General features: G+C 46.3%; 1 pseudogene; it reads right to left on the bottom strand.

Moving 5' to 3' along the window:
* Positions 1-26171, bottom strand: part of LOC141113358 (uncharacterized) — a 55145-nt pseudogene extending 28974 nt beyond the window's left edge.
* Between the last annotated feature and the right edge of the window lie 1013 nt (positions 26172-27184).

Raw genomic sequence — 27184 nt, 5'->3', positions numbered from 1 at the left:
TTTAAAAAATAAAAGCACTAGTAAATGTATTTTCTATATATGATTGTGCTCAGCCATAAAAAGCACCAAGAAAGTCCTTGAATGTAGTACAGTACTGAAACTACACAACAGGGCTACTGTCTCACCGAAGACTCGGTGGTGCTATTGCCCTCAACTCCTGAACACTGTCAATCGTGGCACAAAGAAGTGAGGAGTGCCCCAAAGGAGTTCTAGAGGGAGGAAGGGAATGAGGCACCCGTAGTCTCACCCTCAGTAATAAACTTTAACCAATGAAAATGTCACAAAAATCACACAAATATATAAAAAAACGCAGACTACATGGAAAGTAGAAAATCTACGAGACAACGTTGCCCAGGCAGGGTGGAATAGCAGGAATTGTGCTCAGCCCAATAGCCTAGTGGTCTGTGCTCCTACCTTTGAAAGCTTGCATTGTACTCAACAGCATATGCCGAAAATAGGCGAATGCCTATTAGTCAATGCACATCAGTTTAGTTGATTCCATAATATTAACTCTTCAAATGCATGCAATGGTATGTACAGGCCCAGATTTACTCCCTTTGCCGCCCCAAGGCCGGGTCCTTCAATGCCGCCCCCCCTTCAGTGTCCCCTGCCTCTAAAGACGCACATTAGACTGCCTTACCGAGAGCCATTTAGAGCCAGGAAATGTGTAAGCCGGAGTTTGGCTGCGCAGTGAAGCTGCTCTACTGTAGTGCTAGTTTCCTTCTTTCCTTCCCTTGTGTGGGGGGCTTGGAGAGAAGGCAAAGTAGAGGCAGGTGCTGCATCGCTGTGCCCAGTGTGTCAGCAGGACACAGGAATCAAAACACATTTGAACTTGTGCACTCACTCACAGGGCCACTGTTAGGAATCATGGGGCCCTCTCCCCCTGAGGGAGGAGAAGAGGTGGGGGAGGGAGGTGAGAAAGGGTGAGAGGAGGAGGTAAAGCCCCATACACACTATCAGATTTTCTGCTGATTTTTGTCTTCAGATTTACCAAAACCATATAATATGAGGTCAAACCTTAGGAGTTTCAATTTGTATGCAATCAAGCAGGTCCTTGCACTACATGGTTTTGGTAAATCTGAAGACAAAAATCAGCAGAAAATCTGATAGTGTGTATGGGGCTTTAGAGTCACATAAAAAACAAAATTAACATGTAAAAAAAAAATAGAACAGATATGTAACTGTAAATGTTCAATACATGTAACTTTACAGAATAGCAGACATTACTCTGTAATACTCATTCATAACTGCATTCGTTAGGAAAAGACGAAAACAAACTAGGAATACTAATTTGAATATACATAAATAGATGCACACGAGGTACAGCACATCTCACATAAAAATGTTTTATTCACATTCATGTCGCCGTGGCTGCAGTGCAGTTCCTTATAATACACGGTAGAAATTGGCACTTGCAAAACCACGGAAACGCCGATTAACATCGATCCGGCATTTAAAAACACAAGTTCGGGGGTAATAGCGCTGTTTTTTATTTGCATGTTCACCTAGTGGAAGTCTTAATTGGCTTAATTGGGTGCTATTAAATGTAGAGCGACCATTACTTCCCGGTTTTCTTAATAAATCAACCCCTCTGTGTTGTATTGATTAACTGTGTACTTTATTCATTGTTTGGGAAAATTAACAATACGTTGGGGTTTTTTTACATATCTTTTCTATCGTAATTTGTTTTCATATAAAAGCACTTGCCTATGGTGGTCCTGATTAGCCTAGCTCTGAGGAAGGGGATGCGCCCCCGAAACACGTCAGCTATACCCCGTGTTGTGCTCCTGCATATGTCTACACACGGTGTGTTTTTATGGCTCAATTGAGATTTGTGCTTTGTGAGTACTTACTTTTTATGGATTTTTATTAATTAAATTGTCATTGGTAATGCTCTAGGTGTGCGCACCTTCCATTTTGTCTCTTTTGTAGTTTCCATTGGATTACCCCATCTGAGGAAGGCAGCATCCACCCAGTCTTGGGATACCTTTGTCCCTGTTACCCTTCACGTCAGAAGACCACTTAGTGCTGGAGGTGACTGTGTTTTTTCGTGTTCCTTTGTTACATATATGTTTGCACTGAAGCACCTAATATATGTTTTGTTAATGTGGATTTAAAGGGACAGTGCATTTTGTATTTAAGTACTAAAGTCTTACAATTTTTATATTGATTACATTTGTATAAACCAACTGAGAATGGGAAACTATAGTTTTGCTTACAATTTATTTATTCACAACTGCTGCCTCAGAGCACACACATGGCATCACTACTATTCCCCTGATTCATTCAAAGGGACTATGAGTCCCATCATACCTTGTGGTAGCACAGATGTGTACCCTGTGATTTTTTAATGTAGTAATCTCCGCCTGCTGGCATGTGTAGGTGAAGGCAGCAGGCAGCATCGGTATTTCCCCCCTGATACTGGGAGAAAGCATGAAAGGGTGGCTCCAGAGGACTCTTTTAGAGATAGGCGCCACCCTAGCACTGGAAAGGTGGCCGGCATTTAAGGGAACAAGCCAAAATGGGAAATAAGAAGCTTTTGAAAGCTAAAGAAGCAGTGTACATAGTAAATCATTATATGTGAAGTACATATTGCAATACAAAAATTAGCCTTTATTATCACTTGATTTTTTTTTTAGTTAGCTTGACAGCCAATTGTAGTTCCAGTGACAAATTAGTTACTGTTCTAGTCTGGTTAGCCCCCTTTGCTCGGTTCTTGGAGTTTGCAGTTGCATCTAGTGTGGTTGGTAGCTTAAAGGGTGCCACCTTTTTTTTTTTAAGAAAGTTTTTCCATTGCCAGAATCCAAAAAAAAGATAATCCATCCAACATTTGTCATACTTCTACACACCAGGGTTAAAGACAATTACATAGATGCATTCAGTACAGTTCAGAGAGTTGTATCCAATAACCAGACAATAAAAGTTATTATCCAATAGAAGGTGTCACCTGGCAGCACTTTTTTGTTTTTGTGGTAACAAGCTAATACCTGAAAACACAACCATAAAAAAAAAAAAGAAAACAAAAACCACAGAAAAACCCGCTGGAGTGTTCTGTACTGAATCAGGGCCAAATACAGAAAAAATAAAGAGGTATCCATTCCTCCTTTCTCCACCACACCTGGGAACAATCTGCCCAAAAGGGTCTTGGATCTCTGCACAGAGTTGCAGGACAGTCTTCCCAACAAAAGCAGATTTTGATGAACTTCTTTGAACACCCTAAACACCCTAGTCCTCATGTCATCCTATATACAGTGCCCTGAAAAAGTATTCATACCCCTTGAAATTTTCCACATTTTGTCATGTTACAACCAAATACGTGAATGTATTTTACTGGGATTTTATGTGACAGACCAACACAAAGTGGAGCATAATTGTTGAAGGAAAATGATAAATGGTTTTCAAAATTTTCTACAAATAAATATTTGAAAAGTGTGATGTACATTTGTATTCAGCCATCTTTACTCTGATACCCCTAACTAAAATCTAGTGGAACCATTTGCCTTCAGAAGTCACTTAATTAGTAAATAGAGTCCACCTGTGTATAATTTAATCTCAGTATAAATACTACAGCTGTTCTGTGAAGCCCTCAGAGATTTGTTAGAGAACCTTAATGAACAAACAACATTATGAATGCCAAGCAACACTCTAGACAGGTCAGGAATAAAGTTGTGGAGAAGTTTAAAGCAGGGTTAGGTTATAAAAAAATATCCCAAGCTTTGAACATCTCACAGAGCACTGTTCAATTCATCATCCGAAAATGGAAAGAGTATGGTACAACTGCAAACCTACCAAGACACGGCCATCCACCTAAACTGACAGGACGGGCAAGGAGAGCATTATTCAGAGAAACAGCCAAGAGGCCCATGGTAACTCTGGAGGAGCTGCTGAGATCCACAGTTTTAGATGGGATAATCTGTCCACAGGACAACTATTATTCGTGCACTCCACAAATCTGGCCTTTATGGGAGAGTGGCAAGAAAGCCATTGTTGAAAGAAAGCCATGAGAAGTTCTGTTTGCAGTTTGTGAGAAGCCATGTGGGGGACACAGCAAGCATGTGGAAGAAGATGTTCTGGTCAGATGAGACCAAAATTGAACTTTTTTGCCTAAAAGCAAAACGCTGTGTGGCAGAAAACGAACACTGCACATCACCCTGAAAACTCCAAATTTGCTGTCTCCTCAAAACACACAGCCATTAATGTCTAAACCGCTGGCAACAAAAGTGAGTACACCCATAAGTGAAAATGTCCAAATTGGGCCCAATTAACCATTTACCCTCCCCAGTTTCATGTGACACGTTAGTGTTCCAAAGTATCAGGAGTAAATGGGGAGTAATGCCGCGTACACACGGTCGGACTTTTCGTCTACAAAAGTCCGACAGCCTGTCCGACAGACTTCCGGCGGACTTTCGGCGGACTTGCAGCAGACTTTCTAACGAACGGACTTGCCTACACACGACCACACAAAAGTCCGACGGATTCGTACGTGATGACGTACACCGGACTAAAATAAGGAAGTTCATAGCCAGTAGCCAATAGCTGCCCTAGCATGGGTTTTTGTCCGTCGGACTAGCACACAGACGAGCGGATTTCGGGGTCCGTTGTAGTTACGACGTAAAGATTTGAAGCATGTTTCAAATCTAAAGTCCGTCGGATTTGAGGCTGAAAAAGTCTGCTGAAAGTCCGGAGAAGCCCACACACGATCGGATTACCAGCCAGCTTTAGTCCGTCGGCGTCCGTTGGACTTTTGTAGACGAAAAGTCCGACCGTGTGTACGCGGCATAAGTGTGTTATTTAGTATTATCATTAGTAACAAAGTGAAAAATTGGAGTTTTAAGGTACTGTCAGGTCACCTAGAGGCTGGGTGACAGATGCACACCGTTGGGATCAGGAGTGCACCGCAAGGTAGTGGACCCTACGGCTGACTGCTGCGGACTTAACCCTGGGAGGTCCAGGAAGCAGGTCTACTGTATCACTGACACAGATCCCACTGGGAGCTAGAGCATAGATTCCCGAGGGCGCGGAGTCTAAGAGCCAGCAGGTGTTCACCAGAGCCTTTAATGGTAAGGATGGACTGCGCTGCAGTCTGGCTCCAGGTCACGGCCCCCAGGGTCTCACAGCTCACGCTCACGGTAGACTACAGGAGAAGAGGAAGGAGGCAGCAGGCTGGAACAACAAGGAAAGTAAGGGACAAGCCAAGGTCGGGGCCACAAGCAGGCAAGGACAACAGAGTACACGCCAAGGTTCAGGGTCACAGGCAAACAGGGATGGTCGGGAACACGCCAAAGGTCAGGGTCATGAGCAGACAGGAATGGTAAGAACAGGCCAACGTCGGTAACAGGAATCAGATGTAGGAAACACAGCAAGTACACACAGAGGCTAACACACAATGGTTGATCAGCACTGCTGGCTTGCAGTGCACAGGTTAATATAGGATTCCCTGATAGGGCCTGGGGTGGGGCCATGCTTAGAGGAGAGGTTACAAAAGCAGTCAGGTTAGGGTCAGCTGGTCTCTAGAGATGAACACATGGAGACAGGTATGCTGATCGACAAACTCTATTGCATAACCATGACAGTACCCCCCCCTCTTAAGATCTCCCCCTCCCCCGCCTGTGCCCAGGCTTAAAGGGAAACTCCAGATGGAACCTCCTCAATAGACGAGGAGCAAAGACCTCAGATGCAGTGATCCAAGACCTCTCCTCAGGACCAAACCCTTTCCAATGTACGAGGTACTGAAGAATGCCTTTACGGAGCCGGGAATCCAAAACTTGACTAACCTCGTACTTTAGATTATCCTCAGAGGCCGGAACCGAGGTAAGGAGAGGACGAAAGGGCATCCAACACAGGACCATCAGACTGGGTAGAGGTCAGTGGATCCCTGAGGTCAGGTTGGTTAAAAGGGGACGTGTCACAAGAGTTAAGCTGGATAGCCGGAACACAAACAGAATGCAGAGAGCCCTGAACAAAAGATTGAAAACCCCACCTGGCCGAATGAGGCAGTCTATCCAAAGGATGGATTGAGCCTCTTAAACAGGTTTGAATGGACGTAGTAGCAGTAGGGTGAGGCCAGGTTACAGAAGGTCCTGAACAAGAAGCAGGAAGCTCACTGGGCATAGGCTGGACTGGTGCAGAGGCTGACTGAACAGCATTGCCAGGTGCAGCGACCACCAGAATTGCATCGCAGGGCATAGCGACTGTGGAACTGGTGGACGAGTCAGCCTGGGTGTGTGTCCAAGGGGGTCCAGGGACAGGCAAAGGGAAATGGCCATGCAAACTGGAGTGACTGATTGGCTCAGGTTCACAGGTAGGCTCCTCATCTAGAGTGCCACACGACCCAGAGAGTGCCTAAGCCCGACTATTGCAGGAGACATTCCAGAAATCGCTGTACGCAGCGGGAAGAGCAGAAGATACTGGGATGGTGGCAACAGGAGGATTCTCTTTTGGGGTAACCTTGAGTAGGCAGGAGGAGGAACAGGAGGAACCCCAAGTCAAGATCTGTCCAGCAGTCCAGTCAACATGTGGAGAATGGAGCCGTAACCAAGGAAGACCTAATATGATAGGAGACGAAGCCTTAGGTAAGACAAGGAAGGATATCCACTCCTGGTGGAGTGTCCCTACCGACATCTTAACAGGGAGGGTCTGGAAGCGGATAGGGCCTCCTGGGAGAACAGTGCCATCAATCGCCAAGACCACCAATGGCGTTGTAAGGGGCAAAAGGGTAAGTCTCATGGAAGACGCGGTTCCCCAGTCCATGAAATTGCCAGCGGCTCCGGAATCCAGATGTGTTGAGACCGAACGAGAGGAAGCGCCGACATGAAGGAACACAGAAAGAAGAAGACGAGAAGGTGAAGGTGATACTTCAGGGTCTAATACTCCACCTTCCAGATGTATTAGCCCCGATCGTTTTTCTGGACGAAGAGAACAAGTGTCAAGAAAATGATCTTTGGCCCCACAGTAGTGGCACAGGCCCAGAGTTCTGCGCCTAGCGCGTTCTTCAGGAGACAACTTGGTCTAGCCTAGCTGCATAGATAGGGACTGGGAGCTCAACCTGCCTAAGGGACGGAGAGTGCTGGCGTCTTTTTTCCAGGGCCCTCTCCTGAAAGCGAATTTCGATCTGGTTACACAAGGTGATGACACTGTCCAGATCAGCAGGAAGGGATCTTCCTGCTAATTCATCCTTCACTCTATCAGAGAGGCCATGTAAAAAGGTTGCAACTAGGGCCTATGGCCTCATTATTCCAGCTCATTTCAGCTGTGAGGATACGGAACTGAAGAGCATAATGTCCCACAGAAGCAGACTCTTGACGTAAAAGAGCGCTAGCCGCTGAGGAGACAAGACCCGATTCCTCGAAGATATTCCGAAAAAGTTTCAAGAAATTAGACAGGGTAGAAACCACTGGATCATTCAGTTCCCACAGAGGGGCAGCCCAAGCTAGCGCCTCGCCGGACAGAAGGGATATAATATAGGCTACTTTCGCCCGATCGGACAGGAAGTTTTGGGGCTGAAGTTCAAAATGAATCGTGCACTGGCTAAGGAACCCCCTGCAAGCCTTGGAGTCCCCAGAGAAACGGGCCGGAGCTGGCAGTTGTAATGAATGTGTGGCTGCGACTGATGCGATAGGTGCAGCAGCAGATAGCTGTTGAGGTTGTTGAACCGGGGGTCCTGATGAGTCCTGAACCTGTTCAAAACGGGATGCCAAATCCTGAAGGAATCGCATCACTTGGGTCTGATGCGATTCCTGGGTCTCAAGTCTGCGAACTAAGCCCTGCAATGGATCGTCTGCGGGTAGCAGCACATCAGCCGGGTCCATGGCTGATCAAACTGTCAGGTCACCTAGAGGCTGGGTGACAGATGCACACCGTTGGGATCAGGAGTGCACCGCAAGGTAGTGGACCCTACGGCTGACTGCTGCGGACTGAACCCTGGGATGTCCAGGAAGCAGGTCTACTGGATCACTGACACAGATCCCACTGGGAGCTAGAGCATAGATTCCCCAGGGCGCGGAGTCTAAGAGCCAGCAGGTGTTCACCAGAGCCTTTAATGGTAAGTATGGACTGCGCTGCAGTCTGGCTCCAGGTCGCGGCCCCCAGGGTCTCACAGCTCACGCTCACGGTAGACTACAGGAGAAGAGGAAGGAGGCAGCAGGCTGGAACAACAAGGAAAGTAAGGGACAAGCCAAGGTCGGGGCCACAAGCAGACAAGGACAACAGAGTACACGCCAAGGTTCAGGGTCACAGGCAAACAGGGATGGTCGGGAACACGCCAAAGGTCAGGGTCACGAGCAGACAGGAATGGTAAGGACAGGCCAAAGTCGGTAACAGGCATCAGATGTAGGAAACACAGCAAGTACACACATAGGCTAACACACAATGGTTGATCAGCACTGCTGGCTTGCAGTGCACAGGTTAATAAAGGTTCCCTGATAGGGCCTGGGGTGGGGCCATGCTTAGAGGAGAGGTTACAAAAGCAGTCAGGTGAGGGTCAGCTGGTCTCTAGAGACGAACACATGGAGACAGGTATGCTGATCGACAAACTCTATTGCATAACCATGACAGGTACCAAATTAATCAATTGAAACAAAATCAAAATTTACAAGATTTTATTAAATAAACATTAAAAAGGATTTTAAAATTAATATATGAAAATTCATACGATCGTAGTATATGGTATTTTCAGCTCTACATGTTTCGCCATCAGCATGGCTTCCTCGGGAGCACTGCTCCAAAGAACTACCAGAACCCCCAAATGGACAGTCTTTGGCAAAGTATAAAATTGCCTCACTAAGCAAAAACCATGTCAGAAAAACCACATCAAAAAACGTGTATGGCTTGTGGAAACTGTGTAACCTAGACACATTAATCTTTGAGTGCCAAAAAGGCAATGTCTCTTTATCTATGGCATTAACAGACAGCAGGACAGGATAAATCCAAATCATTAGCCAAGACAATGAACAAGAAACAAGGCTCCTTTCAAAGAAAAACTTTCTCCTGCAGGGATCTAACACTGATGCAGCCGTCCGCCATGTTTGATCCCTGCAGGAGAAAGTTGAGAATACCATGTACTACAATCGTATGAATTTTCATATGTTGATTTTAACATTCTTTTTATCTTGTAAATTTTGATTTTGTTTCAATTGATTCATGTGGCACCTTAAAACTCCCATCTTTGCACTTTGTTACTAATGTTTATATTATGGGGAGGTGGTGCCTTCTAATGAGACCCCACATCCTTGGATAAAAAAACGTAGCGTTATCGCTCTCACTCTCTCATACTGGTCACTGGAAGTTCAATATCCTCTTGGCAAAGAACTCTCTGAGGATCTAAAAAAAGGATTGTTGCTCTACATAAAGATGGCCTAGGCTATAAGAATATTGCCAAGACCCTGAAACTGAGCTGCAGCATGGTGGCCAAGACCATACAGCGGTTTAACAGGACAGGATCCACTCAGAACAGGCCTCACCATGGTAGACCAAAGAAGTTGGGTGCACGTGCTCAGCGTCATATCCAGAAGTTGTCTTTGGGAAATATAGGTATGAGTGCTGCCAGCATTGCTGCAGAGGTTGAAGGGGTGGGGGGTCAGCCTGTCAGTGCTCAGACCATACGCCGCACACTGCATTAAATTGGTCTGTATGGCTGTCATCCCAGAAGGAAGCCTCTTCTAAAGATGATGCACAAGAAAGCCAGCAAACAGTTTGCTGAAGACGAGCAGAATAAGACATGGATTACTGGAACCATGTCCTTAAGGTATCAAGGGTATGGTATGTGGCGGCAACCAGGTGAGTAGTACAAAGACAAGTGTGTCTTGCCTACAATCAAGCATGGCGGTGGGAGTGTCATGGTCTGGGGCTGCATGAGTGCTTCTGGCACTGGGGAGCTACAGTTCATTGAGGGAAGCAGAGCATGATCCCCTCCCTTCGGAGATTGGGCGGCAAGGCAGTATTCCAACATAACGACCCCAAACACACCTCCAAGATGACCACCGCCTTGCTAAAGAAGCTGAAGGTAAAGGTGATGGACTAGCCATGCATGTCTTGTGCACATGGGTTGCGAGTGGACGTGGGCTGTGAGTGGACGTGGGCTGCAAGTGCACGTGGACTGCGAGTGGACGTGGGCTGCAAGTGCACGTGGACTGCGAGTACACGTGGGCTACGCGTGCACGTGGACTGTGAGTACTTGTGTATTGTATTGTTGAGTACCTGTGTATTGTTGAGTATTAGTGTCAGGAAGTTAGTTTTTAGTTAATTTGACAGGGTATAATTCCCAATCCTCATTAAATTAGTAAGTACGATGCCCGGCGGGTGTGGAGATGTGACTCGATGTGTACATCTTACGGCATGTATGCATTCCTTGATCATCTGATTGAGGGCGAATACTGCTGTGCAAAATGAAAGCACATTGTTTCCCTGGAAACCCAGGTTCTGAATCTAGGGAAGCAACTGTCAGCACTGAGAAGACCCTCCATACTAAAGCAGAGCTGGGAACGTACCCAGCAGGTGCCGGCAGGGGCCAGCACAGAGGCAGATGGAGACAAAGAAGTGCAGGCACTAGAAAAGAGTAGATGAGTAACAGTCAGGAAGGGTAGAGGGGAAAGTGCCAGGGAGGCCGATCCTGGGCTGGAACATCCCAATAAGTACACCGCATTGAGTGACATTGGTGAAACTAGTCAGGGACAAGCACTGCTGAAGCTGAGGGACTCCCCTAGCTGCCAGGGGAAGAACTCCTCCAGTGAGAGTGGAGGGAAGTGAAGGGAAAGGAAAGACAAATTCTGGTGGTAGGGGACTAAATTCTAAGAAGGACAGAGAGGGCAATCTGTGACAAAGACCTAAAGCGCCAAACTGTATGCTGTCTACCTGGCGCTCGGGTTCGGCACATCACGGATCTGGTGGACAGATTACTGGGAGGGGCACCAAGGATAAAGTCAGAGGCAGATGGAGTGTCCTAAAGAACGATTTTAGGGACTAAATTAGGCTAAATTGAGGAAAAGGACCTCCAAGGTAGTATTCTCAGAAATACTACCAGTACCTCAAACCACAGCAGAAAGGCAGAGGGAGATTAGGGAAGTAAACAAGTGGATGAGGAGCTGGTGTAGTAAGGAGGGGTTTGGGTTCCTGGAGAACTGGGCCGACTTCTCAGTTGGTCACCAGTTCTATAGAGGGGATGGATTGTACCTAAATGAGGAGGGTGCAGATCTGCTGGGAGTGAAAATGGCCGAAAAGTTAAAGGGGCTTTTAAACTAGGCAACAGGGGGGAGGGTCCAGAGGTAGAGATAGTGTTACGTACCTAATAGGTGAGCCCGAATTGCAGAGGATGGCCTCTCTTACGCCTCTGACTCGAGGCCCCTGGTAGTGAAGACAGGAGTGCAGGAGTGAGGAGTAGTACGAGTGCCTGGTAGAAGATCAGTCCAGTGGTTCAGGAGACTCAAGTAGGAGTTGGAAGTGCAGGCTGGAACCGAACTCAGCGGACAGGAGTCAGAACAACTGGAACAGCAGATAGGCACCAAGGACTGGAACTGGATCAGCAGACTGGAACCAACAGCAGATGGATCAGGTAACAGGCACAGCAGACAGGTACAGCAGACTGGATGGCTCAGCAGACAGGTAAAGCAGACTGGATAGCTCAGCAGACAGGTATAGCAGACTGGATGGCTCAACAAGTAGGAGCAGTGGACTGGGGCTGGAGCTGGATGGCTTCAGCAGGTAGGTATAGCGGACTGGAAGAGAGTCTTGGAAGGTCAGGCAAGCCTGGTCGGTCATCAGGCAGGCAACAGAAGAACAAGAAGAGCAGGCAAAAGAATCTTCAGACAAGCCGGGGATCAGGTTCAGGCGGATAGCAGGTAAAGTCTTCAGACAAGCCAGATCAAGATAGGAACAGGGTTCAGGATATCGGGGAACACACAGAAAGCTGCAGAGCAAACAGCAATGTTTACCTGTGTCAGTCAGGTTTAAATAGCTCGCCAGACACTAACGGACACGCGCGCGTTCCCGTGCGCGCGCACGCGCGTGTGCGCATATTCACACGCAATCGCGCACCTATGGGTCTGGATTGCCTGTTACTGCCAGGATCTTCCTGACATTGCCCCCCCTAAGGGGCAGCCTCCGGATGCCCACCCCGGCCAACTTTTCAGAATAGGACCTTTTGAAGGATTGGATCAGACTCTTATGCCATGTACACACGATCGCACATTCCGACAACAAAATCCATGTTTTTTTTCCGACGGATGTTGGCTCAAACTTGTCTTGCATACACACGGTCACAGAAAGTTGGTGAGAATTTGCGAACGTCAAGAACGCACTAGAAAGAGGAAGTTCAATACCAAGTGCACCACCCTTTGGGCTCCTTCCGCTAATTTTGTGTTAGTAGAAGCTTGGTGACAGACGATTCGCGCTTTTCAGCCTTGTGCTTTTCCGATCATTACTGCTCTTCAGTTTGTGCTTGTGGGTTCGTATTTATATTACGTATTTAATTTTCAGTGCGTTCTTGTCCGTTCGTTTCTGATTTTCAGCTCCGGTCTTTCTGTTTTTCAGTTCTTTCTCTTAGTTCATTCTGACCAGCCGACCGATTTGAAGCCATGAGGACCCTCACCCCAGACCAGAGGGTTTATAACTACCTTCTGGCCAGAGCCAGAAGAGTGGTGGAGAACGCTTTGGGGATAATGGCCAGCCGGTATCAACATGGCGGAATATAAACTTAACCATATAATCCTTGCATGCTGCATTCTACACAACTATTTAAGGAGAAATTCAATGAACAATGTGGCCTCAGTTGGGCCTGAGGCCGGACTTCAACAAGAAACCCTGACGGCGCTTGAAGCTGGCCGTCCTGGCTTGCCCCCCCAAAGCGCCCACGAAATAAGACAGAAATATGTTGAGTACTTTGTGGGTAGGGGGGCCACTGATATGCCAGAAAATGTTTAAGAAGCATTTTATCCTAAATTTTTTGACTTAAACTGAAAGAAGATTTCCTTTGATTTACTGCCTGGGTATCTTTTAGCTGTCTCCTAGGTTCTCCAATGGGCTTTTCTTTTTCGACATTTTTTTTTCAATAGTGCAAATGTAATTTATTTGATACATGAGGTGACAATCTCTTCTTCAGCGAACTATTATTATGTTGTGGGCCTGCTACACACACCTTGTTTTTGTTGTTAATGTATGTAATGCATTACAGAGAAAAATATTCATCATTTTCAGCACCATGAATGAATTTTGGGGAGTCGTGAAAATGGCGTTATTGTGGCAAATTATAAAGCTCTGTGGGTGTTATTTACTAAAGGAAATTCCACTTTGCACTCCAAGTGCACTGCAAAAGTGCACTTGAAACTGCACTGAAAGTGCACTTGTAGTGCAAAGTGGATTTACCTTTTTTTTTTAACATCATTGATGTTTTGCTTTAGATTTTTTGAAATCGCGAATGCACCCTATTCTCTCTCCACTGAGGATCTGGGCACTTTCACTGGTGAAATGAGATTCTTCTTCCACAACATCCACATCACCTAAAAAAAAAAAAAAAAACACACCATGTATTATAAATATGCAGGAACAGATCTCTTACCTGAAGCTGTGGTCTCAGACACTCACCTGTTGTGGTGACAATTTCGCCTACTTCCAAAACCTCTCCCTCCTCATCTTCTGCATGTGTTTTGGTGACTTCCCCTTCTTTCGGAGGTGGGGGGTCCCTGGTGTCCTCAGATGTCCCGAGTCTTTTCTCCCCTATGTGAATAAAAAAAAGTTATACTTAACACACAGATATTGGAGGGCAGAAATAAGAATATGAAACATTGCTTGGAAGTGTCATACAATTCTCTGTTTTGGCAGATTTCCAAGCTGAAGACATTTTTATTTAATTTCCAAAACTGGAACACTTACCTTTTTTGTTCAATTTTCACACATGGAGACACCCCTAGTATCCACTGGAGCACATGTGTGGGACACCCTAAAAAGTTTGATTCTGGTGTCCCACACTAGTGCCCCTGCATCCAGATGTGTAAACAGCTGCTGAGTGTCCTCTCCTTACACTGAATCAAGTTTCCATTTCATTCTAGTTACAAACCCAACTAGACAACAAACTTATTTTAAGACAAATAGGCATGAACAAATGTAGTTAACCTGTATCTGCCTAAAACATCTTATAAGTGGGCGAACGAACAATGTTTCCTATGACCGATTACTGTGCCCATGAACATGAAAGTTGCCATTTTAAAATGTACAACAGTAAAAAAAAGCACATGGAATAGCACGATTGTTAAGAAGAAGAAGAATAGGAACACACAACAAAATACTTACTTTTTTGCAGCACTCTCTTGATTCTTCTGTACTGATCCTGCTCCCTCAATTTGAAGTCTGACCAGCGTTTCCTCAATTTCTCCTTGGATCGCCGTACCCCAAAATTCCTGTGCAGACTCTTCACAACCTTAGACATGAGCTTGGCCTTTCTCACATTTGGGTTTGGGTAAGGTCCATGCTTCCCATCATAGTCAGCCCTCTTCAAGATGTCCACCATCTCCACCATCTCTATAAAGGACATAATTGAGGCCTTCAGTCTCCTCTGGGATCGTGAGGTTCTGGGCTCCGGCCTTTTGTTTTTGCTGCTCTCCTCTGCATGTACATGTTGTCTCTCCGCCATGTTCTCTCTCACTGCGTCGAAAGACAAGGGGCAGGGAATACACTAGAAAGAACCTTAGGGGCGGCCGGAGTTTCACACATGTGCAGTGTATATAAAGCAGAACACGCGTGCATCATACGTACGATCTGTGAGCGGGGGACGAAGTAACGGAAGCGACGATCATTATAACGAAGGTACAAGATTGAGGCCTATATTGGGTCAAGATTAGGAGAGTTTCGCCTGACATTAGGGTTTGTCTTGTCTTGTGTCTTGCAGAGAAAATGGATCTATTCAACAATGAGGACTTTATCCCCATATTCAATGATATGTACAGGGAGCTGCCTGTCTGTGGCAGGTAAACCACCCTTTTTAGAACAATAAACCAAAGAGGAAGGCAGCGCTGGATCAATTGCTGGAATTTGTGAAGCCGGTGATCCCCATGGCAGACATCCCCTATTTGAAGGCCCTAATTGGTGGCAAGAGGAGCACTTATAATAGGGAGCGCAAGAAGGTCCAGGATTCCCTGAGATCAGGAGCTGCAGCAGATGACATTTATGTACCCAGGCTTTGGTACTATGACCGACTGCATTTTCTGGCAGGCCAGACTGAACCCAGGCCACCACTCTCCAGTCTTCCTTCAAGGCTTCCTTCCCCCCCCTAGCTGAGGCTTCCGATGACCAACCTGGGCCTTCCAGGCAGCCACATGTGGAGGAGCCCAGTTTGAGTCAGGTATAGCATTCTTCAAAATATTTCTGGTTGTCAAATTAATGATGTTAAATATATGTTAGTTTTGATAACTAATTTCTGATTTCCCAAAGTGTTTTACATATCAATAGACAGTAGGGGCCACAAATGATTGGGACAAGAATAAAAAATGCTGGGGTCAGAATGATAGTCTTTTCTATTTATTAACATTCAATTTGCAACAGTCATGAGCTGAAAATTGTGTGTGATTGATGAAGAAAAAACTAAAACTATGTCCCTTTTTCATACGCAGGAAAGTCTCCGCCAGGAGGAGGCCATGGGAAGTGGCAGCCAGGAGGTGGTGGGGGTAAGTGGTAGCCAGGAGGTGGCCGGGCCCAGTAGCCTGCCCGAATCCCAGGTCCCTCCCCTCAGCCTTCTATAAAAAAAGTGCCAGGAAGAGGAGTAACCTGAAGGAGGCAGCAATTGGCTTATTTTTGAAGGCTAATGCGGCCCTCAGAACCCCCCCCCCCCCACCCCAGTGTTCAAGAGGACTATGCCTACATGACAGCCTGCAAAATGCTGGAAATAGAGGAGGGCCAATGCCTAATTGAGGAAGTGATCTTGCAAGCCCTAAATAAGGGGTTGAGGGGCGAATTCACAAGCCAAAGCAACTTTTGTGAGTTGAACCATGGTCCTCCTCCTCTAGGTCCTCCTCCTCCATCTCCTGCCACACCTCCAACACCAGAGCCACAGCCTGGAAGGAAGTGTGTAAGAAAGACCAGAGAGTGATCGCCTGGGTTCAGTCTGGTCTGACAAAAGATACAGGCTGCTGTATGACCACAGCCTGGGGACAGATATGTCATCTGCTGCTGTTCCTGATCTCTTGTAGTCCTGGACCGGATTGTGCTCACTATTATATGGACTCCTCAGGCCACCAATTTTGACTGTAAAATTATTGATGTCTGCACTGGGGTACAAAGGCTTCGCAAATTTCAGTAGTTTCTCCAGCGTTGCCTTCCTCTTTATTTTGTTATGACCCAGAATAAATGGATATTTCTTTTTCACAAATACTTGCCTATGTGTTTTAATTCAAAAAGGACAGTTTGTTTGTGAGTAGGCAGGTACATTTCAAAAATACAATGTCAATATAACAAGGGACACCAACCAACCTCCTTGAGGTAAAAAAAATACAAGATAATAATGGTGTTGTGGTAACTTGACACACAAAACGAGAAATAATATTATGGAGAGCACTAGAAAAATAAAATAAAATGCAGATCTTGATTAAAAAAAAAAACAAAAATAAAAAAATAAAAAAAGTATTATGGAGATCTGCTGAAAAAAAAATTAATATTATTCGTGAGATCATGAGAAATTATAAAGAAAGACGTTTCTGAGAACTCTGTGAATATGAGCAGCAAAACAACTTCATTCTTCTAGCATTCTAAAGAAGAATAGAATGCGCTGCATTAAATGATTTCAAAATTTGCAGCGTGACAAATGTGCTATGTCCATTATGAGTGCTAGTTTTACCAGACCGAGCGCTTCCTTCTCATAATTTATGTGTTTTACTTCAAAAAGAACAGTTTGTGAGTAGGCAGGTACATTTCAAAAATACAATGTCAAATTAACAAGGGACACCAACCCTTGAGGTTAAAAAATACAACATGATAATGGTGTTGTGGTAACTTGACACACAAAACGAGAAATAATATTATGGAGAACACTAGAAAAAAAATAAAAAATGCAGATCTTGATAAAAAAAAACAATTAGAAACATTATTATGGAGATCTGACTAAAACCAAATTAATATTATTCATGAGATCACAAGAAATAATAAAGAAATCAGTTTGTCAGAACTCTGTGTGAATATCAGCAGTAAAACAACATTATTCTAGCATTATGAAGAAGAAGAGAATGCGCTGCATTAAACTATTTAAAATGTGCTATCTCCATTACGGACGGTAGTTTTACCAGACCGAGCGCTTCCATCTCATAATTTATTCTGAGCATGCGTGGCGTCGGAATTGTGTACACACGATCGGAACTTACGCAAACGGATTTTGTTTCCGAAAATTTGAGAACCAGATCTCAAATTTTGTGCTATGGAAATTCCGATGGAAAATGTCCGATGGAGCCTACACACGGTCGGAATTTCCGACAAAAGGCTCCCATCGAACATTTTCCATCGGAAGATCCGACCATGTGTATGGGCATTAACGTGGATGTTTTCTTCAGGTTCCCATGAGTTTTCTTCCGGCCATAACCCTTCCATTTGATCAGGAATTGAGTTTGATTGTTCCTTCTCCTGCAATCCAGAATTGCTTCTACCTCAAACTCTTCCTCCCCGTCCACTAATACAGGGTCAGGAGGATCCGAGCTTCAGCCATGAAAGGAATTGGAAACAGAGGGTTTTAATAGTGTCACATGGAAAACAGGATAGATTTTAAGTGACTCGGGAAGTTTAAGTTTGTAAGCCACTTCGTTGATTTTCCTTTTTACAGGAAAGAGGCCTATGAATTTAGGACCCAACTTTTTCAAAGGACATGCCATCTTCAGGTTTATTGTGGACAACCATACTAGATTACCAGGTGCCAGTATCAGTTCCCCACGTTTCTTCTTGTCGAAAACCTCTTCATTGTGTTCCTGTGTCCTGGCCATGGTTTCTTGCAAGAGCTGATTGTTGGAAGAAAAAAAATGTATTGTTTCATGAACTGCTGGTACAGGAAATTCTGGGATGGAACTAGACAGGAATGATGGATGAAAGCCATAATTGTCGAAAAATGGGGTTTGTTTTGTAGCGGAGTGTGTAGATTTCCAGTCATCTTGGATAAAGGAAGAAAAGCAGTGGAGGTATTTATCGAGGGTTTGGTTGGTCCTCTCCGTCTGCCCATTTGTCTGGGGGTGATAAGCGGAAGAAATGATAGCTCGATCTTTAAAGCTTTACACAAAGACCTCCAGAATCGGGAAGTAAATTGTACCCCCCGATCTGAGACAATGTTGGCCGGTACTCCATGGATTCTGATGATTTATTTAATGAATACCTGCGCAGTTTCGGAATCTGAGGGAGTGCCTTTCATAGGGATAAAGTGTGCCATCTTTGACAACCAGTCTACCACCACAAAGATAGTGGTATGGTCCTCTGCTTGGGGCAACTCAACAATGAAGTCTATGGATAACATCTTCCATGGTCTATCCGGAACAGGAAGTGGTTTCAATAATCCCCAGGCCTTAGCTCTACTGCTCTTGTTCTGAATGCAGGTGATACAGGACTCCACAAACTTTCTGCAGTCTCCGCCTACCTATGGCCACCAAAAGGTACATCGGTGGTATTGGTTATGCCAAAATGCCCAGCTAGTGCGTGGTCATGACAAAGCTCCAATAGAGGAACCTGTAGGCTCTCAGGTACAAAAATCTTGTTGTTACGTACCTAAAGGCTGAGCCCGAATTGCAGAGGATGGCCTCTCCTACGCCTCCGACTCGAGGGCCCCTGGTAGTGGTGACAGGGGTGCAGGAGTGCGGAGTGGTATGAGTGCCTGGCAGGATCAACAGCAGAAGGATCAGATGGCCGGCACAGCTGATGGGATGGATCAGTAGACAGGAACTGCAGACTGGACAACTCAGCAGACAGGACAGCAGACTGGATGGATCAGGCAGACAGGTGAGCAGCCTGGATGGCTCAGCAGACAGGCCCAGCAGACTGGATGATCAGCAGACAGGTGAACAGCCTGGATGGCTCAGCAGACAGGCCCAGCAGACTGGATGATCAGCAGACAGGTGAACAGCCTGGATGGCTCAGCAGACAGGCTCAGCAGACTGAATGGGAGTCCAGGATCGTCAGACAGGCCGGGTCGGTAAGCAGGCTGGCAGCAGAGGTACAAAAGGAGCAGGCAGAGGGATCGTCAAACAAGCCAAGGATTGGGTACAGGCAGAAAACAGGAATAGTCTCAAAGCAAGCCGGGTCAAAACAGGAGCAGATATCAGGTTTTCAGGGAACACATACACAGAGCTGCAGAGCAAACAGCAATGATGCAAGTGCCAGATAGGTTTAAATAACCCGCCAGACACTAACGAGTGCATGTGCGCGTGCGCATAGATGCCCGCAATCGTGCACCGATGGGTCTAATCTGCCTGTTACTGGCAGGATCTTCATGACATTGCCCCCCCCCCAAGGGGCAGCCTCCGGATGCACATCCGAGCCAATTTTTCAGGATGGGACCTTTTGAAGGATTGAACCAGACTCTCAGCGTGGATGTTTTCTTCAGGTTCCCATGAATTCTCCTCGGGCCCATAGCCCTTCCATTTGATCAGGAATTGAGTTTGATTGTTTCTCCTCCTGCAATCCACTATTGCTTCTACCTCGAACTCCTCTTCCCCATCTACTAATACAGGATTAGGAGGGTCAGAGCTTCGACCAGGAAAGGGATTAGCAACAGAGGGTTTTAATAGTGTTACGTGGAAAAAAGGATGAATTTTAAGTGACTCAGGAAGTTCCAACTCGTAAGCCACTTCATTGATTTTCCTCTTCACAGGAAATGGGCCTATGAATTTAGGACCCAGTTTTTTCGAAGGGCATGCCATCTTCAGGTTCAGTGTAGACAACCAAACTAGATTACCTGGTGCTAGTAACAGTTCTCCATGTTTCTTTTTATCAAAAACTTCTTTAGTGTGTTCCTGTGTCCTGGCCATAGTTTCTTGCAAGAGCTGATTGTTGAGAGAAAAAAAATTAATTGTTTCATGAACTGCTGGTACAGGACATTCTGGGATGGAGCTGGGCAGGAATGATGGATGGAAGCCATAATTGGCAAAAAATGGGGTTTGCTTTGTAGCAGAGTGTGTAGAATTGTTGTAGGCGAATTCAGCCAGCGGAAGCAAAGAGATCCAGTCATCTTGAGTAAATGAAGAAAAGCAGCGGAGGTATTGTTCGAGGGTTTGGTTGGTCCTCTCTGTTTGCCCATTTGTCTGGGGGTGATAAGAGGAAGAGAAAGATAGCTCGATATTCAAAGCTTTGCATAAGGACCTCCAGAATCGGGAAGTAAATTGTACCCCCCGATCTGAGACAATGTTGGCCGGTACTCCATGGAGTCTGATGATATCTCTGATGAATACTTGTGCAGTCTCAGAAGCAGAGGGAGTGCCTTTCATAGGGATAAAGTGTGCCATTTTTGACAACCGGTCTACCACCACAAAGATGGTGGTATGGTCCTCTGCTGGGGGTAACTGTACAATGAAGTCTATGGATAACATCTTCCAGGGTCTATCCGGAACAGGCAGTGGTCTCAATAATCCCCAGGCCTTGGCTCTACTGCTCTTGTTCCTAATGCAAGTGACACAGGATTCCACAAACTTCTTGCAGTCTCTTCCTACCTGAGGCCACCAGAAGGTACGTTGTACCAAATCGGTGGTTTTAGTTATGCCAAAATGTCCAGCTAGTGCGTGATCGTGACAGAGTTCTAATATAGGGACTCGTACGCTTTCAGGTGCAAAAATGTTGTCCCTGTACCAGAACAACTCGTCTCTTGCTCGTAGTTCCGATTTAGCGGGGGGGCGTCCACCCCAGAGTAGCCTGTTTGATCCGGGAGAGCAAATCTTCCTGCAGCAGAAGAAAATTCCCTGGAGAAAGAATGGTATCGGGGGAAGTCATTTCTTTGGATTTGTGAAACATTCTGGATAGGGCGTAATGTTTTGTATTCTTAGAGCCTGGCCGGTAAGTAACATGAAAAGAGAACCTGGAGAAAAACAACGCCCATCTGGCTTGCCGTGGCTTCAACCTCTTTGCCGACCTCAAGTACTCTAAGTTCTTATGATCAGTGAAGATCAAGATTGGGTGAGTTGCTCCTTCAAGTAAGTACCGCCATTCTTCAAGTGGCGATTTGATTGCCAGCAGTTCCCGATCCCCCACATCGTAATTCCTTTCGGCAGCCGAAAGTTTGCGGAAGAAGAAGGCTACCGGGTGGAGCAGTGCCTTGATTCCTTGGCATTGGGAGAGTACTGCTCCAACAGCGATCTCAGAAGCATCCACCTCAAGTACAAATGGCAGGGTGGAATCAGGGTGTTTTAGAACGGAGGCAGATGTAAACAATTCTTTGAGAGATTCAAAGGCAACTTGAACTTCTGGGGTCCAATGGAAGCGAACCCCCAGTTTAGTTAATTGGGTAATAGGGGCAATGATGGCAGAAAACCCCTTAATGAATTTCCGGTAGAAATTAGCGAATCCAACGAAACGTTGGATTCCTTTTTTGTCAACAGGAACTGGCCAGTCAAGTATTGCAGCGATCTTCTGCGGATCCATCTTGATAGCTTCTATGGAGATGATTAATCCCAGGAATGGTATACTCTCTTGTTCGAATTCACATTTTTCTGACTTCGTGTACAGGCCATGCTGTCGAAGTCGTGTCAAAACACACCTGACGTGTCTGCGATGAGCATCTAGGGAGGAAGAAAAGATTAGAATATCGTCTAAGTAGACGATGATAAACAGATCTAAATAATCCCGGAAAACATCGTTAATAAAATACTGGAACATGGCAGGAGCGTTACATTACCCGAAGGGCATTACTAGGTACTCAAAGTGCCCAAAACGGGTGCGGAACGCCGTTTTCAAATCATCTCCTTCCCTGATGCGGACCAAGTTATAGGCTCCTCGAAGATCAAGTTTAGTAAAGATAGTAGCTGTTCCCAGTCTCTGGAATAACTCAGGGACCTAGGGAAGGGGGTACCTGTTCTTGACGGTAATTTTATTTAGCTCACGGTAGTCTATGCAAGGCCGAAGTGTGTGATCCTTCTTCTCTACAAAAAAGATACCCGCACCTGCCGGGGAAGTGGATGGACGAATGAAACCCTTCTTTAAGTTTTCATCGATATAGTCCTTAAGGGCCACCTGTTCTAACCAGGTTAACGGGAAGATTCTTCCGAAGGGAATTTCGGCCCCTGAAAGGAGCTCGATAGGGCAATCATAAGCCCGATGGGGAGGTAGAGTCTCTGCTCCTTTCTTGCTGAACACGTCAATGAAGTCATGGTAGGCTTTTGGGACAGTTTGGCATAGCTCAGCTTCAGTGTCCAGACATAGCAAAGGAAAGGGCACATGGGGGTCCTTTGAGGCACAGAATTGCTGGCAATAAGGAGAGGAAAAGGTGACCTCCCCTGTGGCCCAGTTAGTTACATAGTTACATAGTAGGTGAGGTTGAAAAAAGACGCAAGTCCATCAAGTCCAACCTATGTGTGTGATTATGTGTCAGTATTACATTACACATTCCTGTATGTTGCGGTCATTCAGGTGATTATCTAATAGTTTCTTGAAGCTATCAATACTCCCCGCTGAGACCACCGCCTGTGGAAGGGAATTCCACATCCTTGCCGCTCTTACAGTAAAGAATCCTCTACGTAGTTTAAGGTTAAACCTCTTTTCTTCTAATTGTAATGAGTGGCCACGAGTCTTATTAAACTCTCTTCTGCGAAAAAGTTTTATCCCTATTGTGGGGTCACCAGTACAGTATTTGTAAATTGAAATCATATCCCCTCTCAAGCGTCTCTTCTCCAGAGAGAATAAGTTCAGTGCTCGCAACCTTTCCTCATAACTAAGATCCTCCAGACCCTTTATTAGCTTTGTTGCCCTTCTTTGTACTCGCTCCATTTCCAGTACATCCCTCCTGAGGACTGGTGCCCAGAACTGGACAGCATACTCCAGGTGCGGCCGGACCAGAGTCTTGTAGAGCGGGAGAATTATCGTTTTATCTCTGGAGTTGATCCCCCTTTTAATGCATGCCAATATTCTGTTTGCTTTATTAGCAGCAGCTTGGCATTGCATGCATCATCTACTAGGACCCCCAGGTCCTTTTCCATCCTAGATTCCCCCAGAGGTTCTCCCCCCAGTGTATAGATTGCATTCATATTTTTGCCACCCAAATGCATTATTTTGCCTCATTTGCCATGTAGTCGCCCACCCCATTAATTTGTTCAGGTCTTTTTGCAAGATTTCCACATCCTGCGGAGAAGTTATTGCCCTGCTTAGCTTAGTATCGTCTGCAAATACAGAGATTGAACTGTTTATCCCATCCTCCAGGTCGTTTATGAACAAATTAAATAGGATTGGTCCCAGCACAGAACCCTGGGGAACCCCACTACCCACCCCTGACCATTCTGAGTACTCCCCATTTATCACCACCCTCTGAACACACCCTTGTAGCCAGTTTTCAATTCATGTACTCACCCTATGGTCCATGCCAACGCACCTTATTTTGTACATTTTGTTGACACCAGGATTGTGGGCTTGAAGCCAAGGCATTCCAAGAATTACAGGAAACAGAGGTGAGGAGATAATGTCCATACGAAGCAGTTCGTGGTGGGCACCGGCAATGGTGATTGGCAAAGGGGAAGTCTCTTGGATAACCGCCCCAGATTTAATAGTGGACCCATCAGCCAGGTGAATGGACAGTCTTTGGGTCCTAGGAAGCAGAGGAATCTGATGTCTTGTTGCAAAAGATGAGTCCATAAAGCAGCTGCAGGCTCCTGAATCAATAATGGTGGGCACTGACAGAGTCTTTCCTGGAAGCTGCAAAGAGATAGAGAGGACAAGATAAGAAGAGGTCTGGATTCCAGTAAGCACATGTTCAGGAGATTTTTGGAAACACTTACGAAGTTTAGTAGGGCAATTCTTGACATAGTGACCAGGTTCCCCGCAGTAGAGACATAGATTATTTGCCCGGCGAAGCACCCCCAACTGCATGGGTTCCGAAGTGTTCGTTGTAGAAGTGGACTGAGAGGTAGGGGCTGGATGCAGGTGACTGGGCACTCTAGGTAACATCCAGGTTGGTCGGGAAAATCCAGTTGCTTTTTCCAACCTACGTTCCCTCAGCCGCCGGTCAATCTGTATGGCAAGATTGATTAATGCGTCTAAGGTGTGGGGCACACCAACTCGGGCTAGCTCGTCCTTCAAGGGGTCAGACAGTCCCATGCGAAAATGGTAACGGAGCGCAGCGTCATTCCAGTCAGTGTCTGCGCTCCACCGCTGAAATTCAGCCACATAATCTTCCGCCGCCCGGCGCCCTTGCTGAAGGGCGTGCAGTGCGGCTTCAGCAGTTGCAGAAAGCTGAGGGTCTTCATACAGTTGAGCCATGGTACTGAAGAAGGTGGTAAGGTTGGTCAACACATCGGCTTTCTGTTCCAGGAGGCGATGGGCCCAGGTTTGAGGTTCACCCGAAAGTAAAGAGACGACAAAGCCCACCTTGGTGGCATCCAAGGAGAAGGTACGTGGCTGGAGGGCGAAGTACAGTTCACAGGAATTGCGAAACGCCCTGAATTTGCTACGTTCCCCAGCAAATTTTTCAGGTGTGGGGACATGTGGTTCAGGCGGAAGCATCACCACCGTAGGAGAGGATGCGGTGCCTGTAGAAGAGGTAGAGGCTTGAGGGGTTCCTTGAATTCCAGTGGGAGAAGACAGTACTTGGACCCGTTCCTCCAACCGGGTGTATCCTTCCTGAAGGCTTTTGACAGCCTGGGTCAGGCCTGCTAAGTGCAAACAAAGTTCCTGCATAGGAGAGGTTCCCTGCTCGGGCTCAGACATGGCTGTTTGCTACTGTTACGTACCTAAAGGGCGAGCCCGAATTGCAGAGGATGGCCTCTCCTACGCCTCCGACTCAAGGGCCCCTGGTAGTGGTGACAGGGGTGCAGGAGTGCGGAGTGGTATGAGTGCCTGGCAGGATCAACAGCAGAAGGATCAGATGGCCGGCACAGCTGATGGGATGGATCAGTAGACAGGAACTGCAGACTGGACAACTCAGCAGACAGGACAGCAGACTGGATGGATCAGGCAGACAGGTGAGCAGCCTGGATGGCTCAGCAGACAAGCCCAGCAGACTGGATGATCAGCAGACAGGTGAACAGCCTGGATGGCTCAGCAGACAGGCCCAGCAGACTGGATGATCAGCAGACAGGTGAACAGCCTGGATGGCTCAGCAGACAGGCCCAGCAGACTGGATGATCAGCAGAAAGGTGAACAGCCTGGATGGCTCAGCAGACAGGCTCAGCAGACTGGATGGGAGTCCAGGATCATCAGACAGGCCGGGTCGGTAAGCAGGCTGGCAGCAGAGGTACAAAAGGAGCAGGCAGAGGGATTGTCAAACAAGCCAAGGATCAGGTACAGGCAGATAACAGGAATAGTCTCAAAGCAAGCCGGGTCAAAACAGGAGCAGATATCAGGTTTTCAGGGAACACATACACAGAGCTGCAGAGAAAACAGCAATGATGCAAGTGCCAGACAGGTTTAAATAACCCGCCAGACACTAACGAGTGCATGTGCGCATGCGCATAGACGCCCGCAATCGTGCACCGATGGGTCTAATCTGCCTGTTACTGGCAGGATCTTCATGACACTTGTCCTTGTACCAGAACAACCCATCCTTTGCTTGTAGCTCTGATTCAACGGGGGGCGCCCACCCCCAGGTAGCTTGATCCGGGAAAATAGATCTTCTTGTACCAGAAGGAAATTTCCTGGAGAAAGAATAGTATCAGGGAGAGTCTTTCTTTAGATTTGTAAAATATCCTGGATAGGGCATCAGGTTTTGTGCTTTTAGAGCCTGGTTGGTAAGTGACGTGAAAAGAGAACCTGGAGAAAAACAACGCCCACCTGGCTTGCCATGGTTTCAACCTCTTTGCCGACCTCAAGTACTCCAGGTTCTTATGATCAGTGAAGATCAAAATTGGGTGAGTTGCTCCTTCTAATAAGTATCGCCATTCTTCTAGTGCAGATTTTATTGCCAGTAGCTCCCGATCTTCCACGTCGTAATTCTTCTTGGCTGCCGATAGTTTAAGGGAGAGAAGGCTACCGGGTGGAGCAGAGCCTTGTTCCTTGGCGTTGGGAGAGAACTGCTCCAACAGAGATCTCGGGAGCATCCAATGGCAGGGTGGAATCAGGATGCTTTAAAACGGAGGCAGATGTAAATAATCCTTTGAGGGATTCAAAGGCAGCTTGGCCTCCTGGGGGTCTAATGGAAGCAAATTCCCTGTTTAGTTAGTCGTGTAATAGGGGCAATGATGGCAGAAAACCCCTTAATGAATTTCCAATAGAAATTAGCGAATTGGATGAAATGTTGGATTCCTTTTTTATCTACAGGAACTGGCCAGTCAAGTATTGCAGCAATCTTCTGAGGGTCCATCTTGATGCCTTCTATGGAGATGATTAATCCCAAGAATGGAATACTCTTTTGCTCAAATTCACATTTTTCAGACTTCGCGTACAGGCCATGCTGTCGGAGTCGTGTTAATACACATCTGACATGTCTGCGATGAGCATCTAGGGAGGAAAAAAAGATTAGAATATCGTTTAGGTAGACGATAACAAAAGAATCTAAATAGTCCCGAAAAACATTGTTAATAAAATACTGGAACGTGACAGGAGCATTACATAACCCGAAGGGCATTACTAGGTACTCAAAGTGCCCAAAACGGGTGCGGAACGCCGTCTTCCACTCATCTCCTTCCCTGATACGGACCAAGTTATAGGCTCCTCGGAGATCAAGTTTGGTAAAGATGGTAGCGGTTCCCAGTCTCTGGAATAGTTTGGGGACCAAGGGAAGAGGATACCGTTTTTTGACAGTGATTTTATTTAGCTCACGGTAGTCTATGCAAGGCCGAAGGGTGTGATCCTTCTTCTCTACAAAAAAGATACCTGCACCTGCAGGGTGATGTGGATGGAGGAATGAAACCCTTTTTTAAGTTTTCATCGATATACTCCTTAAGTGCCCCTTGTTCTAATTCGGTTAGTGGAAAGATTCTCCCGAAGGGAATCTCAGCCCCTGGAAGGAGCTCGATGGGACAGTCATAAGCCCGATGGGGCGGTAGAGTTTCCGCTCCTTTCTTGCTGAAGACGTCAATGAAGTCATGGTAAGCTTCTGGAACAGATTGGC

This window comes from Aquarana catesbeiana, linkage group LG12, assembly GCF_042186555.1.
Source record: "Aquarana catesbeiana isolate 2022-GZ linkage group LG12, ASM4218655v1, whole genome shotgun sequence".
Lineage (NCBI taxonomy): Eukaryota > Metazoa > Chordata > Amphibia > Anura > Ranidae > Aquarana > Aquarana catesbeiana.
Note: the sequence above shows the minus strand (reverse complement) of the source record. Positions and strands in the feature narration are given on the sequence as shown.